The sequence below is a fragment of the Eumetopias jubatus genome, unplaced genomic scaffold, assembly GCF_037043125.1.
Source record: "Eumetopias jubatus isolate StellerSeaLion01/CBP00866 unplaced genomic scaffold, mEumJub1_p1.0 scaffold_4, whole genome shotgun sequence".
Lineage (NCBI taxonomy): Eukaryota > Metazoa > Chordata > Mammalia > Carnivora > Otariidae > Eumetopias > Eumetopias jubatus.
In genome coordinates, this window is record NW_028274810.1 from 186158407 (window position 1) to 186163891 (window position 5485).

A 5485-nucleotide genomic window follows, 5' to 3' on the forward strand; every position below is an offset into this window, starting at 1 on the left:
CCCGCATCGGGCTCCCTGCTCGGCGGGAAGCCTGCTTCTCCCTCTCCCACTCCCCCTGCTTGTGTTCCCTCTCTCTCTGTCTCTTTCTCTGTCAATTAAATAAATAAAATCTTTAAAAAAATTAAAAAAAATAAAATCATTCAATCACTCAAAAATATGAAATACTTAGGTGTAAATATAACAAAACATGCACAAAACTGTATGTTGAAAACTACACAGCACTGGTGAGGAAGGTGAAAGAAGCCCTAAAGAGAGAGAAATAATTATGGAATGTAAGATCCAATATAGATGAATTCTCTGCCAATTAATATATAGAATTTATTAAAAGTCCAGTAAGATTTATGTAAATTTGAGAAAATTCTTCTAAAATTTATATGGAAAGGTGAAGGAACTAGAATAGCTAAGACAACTATTATAGAGAAGAACATTGTGGAAGGAATTATACCCCATTTCATAGCTACAGTAATTAAGATTTTATAGTATGTGAAGAGGGATAGACATAACAATAGGATGAAAGAGAGAACCTCAAAATGTTTATCTTCACATACAGTGATCTGCTGAACTGGTTTTTGACACAGGTACAAAAAAATTCAATGGAGAAAACATAGCCTTTCCAACAAATGAGCTAAAGCAATTAGGCATTGTTTAGGTGAAAAAAAAATCAATCTCTACTTACTAGAACTCATACAAGAATTAACTCAAAGTGGATCACAGTTATAAATATAAAATAAAAAATTGTAAAATTTTTAGAAAAGGAACTTTGGAGAAAATCTTCAAGATCTATGTTGAGGCAAAGAATTCTTAGACTTAACATGCAAAAACAGGATCTATAAAATGAAAAAAAGTGTGAAATCAGACTTTATTAAAAGTGAAAACCCTTGTTTTGTGAGACTTAAAAGGATGAAAATACAAGTTACACACTAGGAGAAAATATTTGCAAAGCACATGCCCATCCAAGGACTTGTATCTAGCCTATGTAAAGAATTTCAAAACTCAACAAACAAAATATAATACAATTAAAACATGAACAAAAGTCATGGATACACATATCAGTGAAGAAGATATACAGATGAAAAATAAGTACCTGGATAGATTTTCAAAATCATTAAATATCAGATAAATGCAAATTAAAAACACAATGCAAAATCATTATGCAATATCAGAATGGCTAAAATAAAATATATATGTATATATATATATATATATATATATATATATATATATATATATATAGGTATGGTGGCAACACCAAATTCTTGGATGGGTGTGGAGAATATGGATCACCCCTACATTGCTAGTAGAAATGTGAGTAAGTAACAAATGTGTAGTAAAATGGTACAGCCACTCTGGAAAATTGTTTGGCTCTTTTATTAAAACTCTAAGTGTAAAATTACCATTCAACACCATTCCTCTCTTGAAGCATTTATCCCAGAGAAATAAAAAATTATCTTCACAATAATTCTATATATGAATGTTTATATTTGATTTTTTTAAGCCATAAATAGAAAGTAGAAACAACCCTCAATAGCCTCAAGAAGTGATTAATAAACCATGGTATATTTATATCATGGATTACTACTCAACAATAAAAAGGAACATATAACAACTTGGATGAGTCTCCATGGATATATACTGAATGGAAAAAGCCAATCTAAAAAGTTTACATATTTCATAATTCCATTTGTACATTTTTGAAAAGGCAATATTTTAGAAATGCAGAACAGATTGATTTTTGCCAGGAGTTAGCAACTGAGAAGCTTCGCAAAGATTGGTGTAATTATAAAGGGAATCTTGGTAAAATGGAATTGTTCTGTTTCTTCATTATTTTGGTAGATAAACAAATGTACATACCTGATGAAGTCTTATAGAGCTAAATACTCACATATATATATATATATATATATATATATATATATATATATATAAATGAATACAACTAAAACTGGGGAAATCTGAATAAGTAAATTTTATAATATCCTGGCTTTGATATTGTAGTATACTTTTGCAAGATATTACCTCAAGGGTAGATTGGATTTCTCCATATTATTTCTTATGACCACAGACAAATCTACAATTATTGCAAAATAAACATTAAATTTAAAATATATTCCAAACAGATGGTTACCAGAGGGAAAGCTGGTGGGGAGCTGGGTGAAATAGTTGATGGGGATTAAAAAATAATAATAATATAGAATATGTTTTGCCAGAACTTCAAGTATCTGGTATAATGACACAATAATAATTACAGATGTAAGAAGTCAGACAATAACACGGAAATTCATCATTAAGCTTTCTATTACTCACACTATAAAGTTGGGAGCAAACAATACAGATAATCAGCCCTCCAAAATCTCAGCACTACAATTCCACCTCACTTGTTATATCCCTGAGTTAAATAAATAAATAAATAAATAAATATCTTATTCAAAGACAGGAGGGAAAAATCTATGGCACTCAATGCACAGGAACAGAGGTTATGTTAGGAGCATGACTTAGCTGTCTAAATACTAGGACTCTGAGAAGCATTCCCAGAGTATTCTACCCTTGTTAAAGTGGATGTAGTGGAGTAACAAAAGGTCGAAACCTATTCTGAGTCATGTCACTAAATAATGTCAAAGAAGTCATCCAGATCACCAGTAGGCATACTTCAGCATGAAAACCACTCCAACAGGGTGTACTACCCTGGGAAAGAAAGGAAATCTTATAGTGCTTTAGCAAGAAGAATCAGCTGAACTTTAACTAGTTTAAGGGATAGTGTTCAAACATGATTCTTCAAAGGGGGAGTCATTGTTCTTATGACTTAGAAGTGGTGGTTAGAAAATTTGAGTTTAACAAGAGGCCTGGTGAAGAATACTTGTGAGCTAAGGCCATATGAGGGTCAGAGCAAAATATTTTCTCCTTCGGAGCATCTCACAACTTAAAGGAGGATTATAGTTACTCCTGTTTTCCTGGTGGAGTGCCATTGGTCCCATTACACTGGAAAAATTGAGACAAAACATGATCAAGCAATTTTCAGAGTTATTTTAGAACACTAAATTATTTTGAGGTTTCTCATATTCTTATTTTTTAGAACATTATGAATTATCAATTTGTTCCTTTTACATGGTATAGTAAAGTAACTCAAGGTACTGTTCTGCTCTGGCATAACTGAACTCTGTTTTGAAATAACTGATTTTTATGTGGATGAAATTTCCCATAGCTGATAAGGGTAATAATTGTTATATAATAAGGTGGTGGTATTTGCAAACAGTTTATTTAGAAAGGGAAGCTGTATAATTTTAAGCATCAACTTTTTGTAAGCAATAGTAAATTTTTTCTATGATGAAAGTACAAATTATTGTTTTTCAAGTCAAATAAATGGTATAACATTGTCCTGAAGCTTTCCTAATGCACTGTACAATTTATGGACAGTGTTTTTTTGTACTATTAAATTACTGAGCATATGGGATTGTAAAACAGTCACTGATTAAACCATAGAAAAAAAATAGAATCACCAAAATAAAACTACCAGGATATATGTTCAGTAAAGTAAACCTAGACCACAATTACAGCATACTAATTCTGCCTTTAACAACGTTGACATGGAAACATTGTGATAGATGTTAGCAATTTGATCAGCAGTAAGACACTTCTCACCTTCAAGAATTTCATATTCTAAAAGAGTAGAGAGGAACATACCATGAAATTTGTCATTAGAAATGCTAAGATGAGAACATGAATACATACTTATTTTCACTAACCATACTCTAATGTCTGCAAGGACACACAATAGCAGCAGTTGGATGTTAGTGAGCCTGTGGCACTGGAAGAACCCAGTGTGGATCCACAGTTCTCTAGAGGTAAGACCAGCATTAAGACTAGACAACTGTAATGGGTTTTCCTGGCCCCTGGAAGTTTAAGTGAAGATGAACAGACAACTGAGTGTTCAAGGAGATCAGAGAATGGGCTCAGCAAAGCTAACTGGGAATATAGTTTGAGAGGAGGATAATTTGTGTAGATAATGAAAAGATACCTCTCAGAACACAATTGACTAATGCCCCTAGCTCCTATACTCTGAAATTCATCACCATGGTTCCTTGCAGAGGCCAACTCTCATGGGCTTCTCCCAGTCAAAGTCTAATTGTAGTAGGAATACTAAGGCAGGCTGGTTCCTAGGAGACAGTTTCTAATGGGAAACTTTGGCCTGAGGGGTTTGCATTGGCCTTACCAAACATTCTTAAACCTGCACCACAGTTTTTGTTTTGTTTTTTCTAAAAATCATCTATCCAACTGTCCTCCCTTCCCAGTGTCTAACAGGATCCAGATCTGCATCACTGTCAGTCAGCTAAACAACCCTTCTCTGGCTCATCCACCATTTCCCTCACAAGCATTTCCCCTAATAAATCTCTTCACATCTAGTGCCTCATGTTGACACCTGCTTCTCAGAGCATCCAGTTTAACACATAATTCTTTACCTTCACTCACATTTTAGATTGCTGGTGTGGTGCCCTAATAATTTACTCCAATCACTAGTGGGCATACAAAACAAAAAACAAATTGACTAACAGCATATCTGAGGGAACCTAGAAACTAGGTAGAAGATCAAACACAAGAGATGTCTAAAACCAAAAAAATATGATTTCTTGATGAGATGTAACTTGAACAATAACTTTAAAATTGAATAACATAATGGAACTACTTGAGATCTAAGCACAGTATTTAAAAAAATATAACTGAATCTTAGATTTTTAAAATTTATTTATTTATTTATTTATTTCAATTAGCCAACATATAATACATCATTAGTTTTTGACGCTGTGCTCAATAATTCATTAGTCACATATAACATCCAGTGCTCATCAGATCTAAATATTAAATTTTTAAATGTGAAATTCAGTAGGTATTCTCAATGGTTACTATTTACATGCAAATTAATGTCTTAGAAGATGGAGAGGAAAACATTCTTCTAAGCCCAGGGTAAAAATACAATAGAAAATTCACAAAGAAGATAAGATGATAGACTTAGATCTTATATGTAAGTAAGATATTTAGAGATATAAAAAGGACTCATAAATAATAGAATTTATTAAATCAATAATAAAATATATTGTCCCTAAGCTGAAGAAAGACATGCAATTCATATCCCAAAGAGTTCAAGTTCTAGGGTAATTAGAAGGGAAATATAGCATGCATAACAGGGATGGTTCCCAAATGTTCTCAAATACCTACATTTCAAAAATAAGAAAAAAATTCTGCAGGTAATCTTAGGAAGAACATACTATCTATTAAGGAAAAAAAAGACTGGTATCAGTGTTCTTATCTGAATTTTTAAAATAAATAACATCAACAGAATATTAAGAATAAAGGACTGAAATTAAAAAAAAGAATTGATATATACAAGCAAGGTATTTGGCCTGCTGGAATTAAAGGGATATTTGCGGATATGCAGGGATTCAGAGTATATATCATCCATATGACCACATGTGAAACAACTGTTCATTGAATT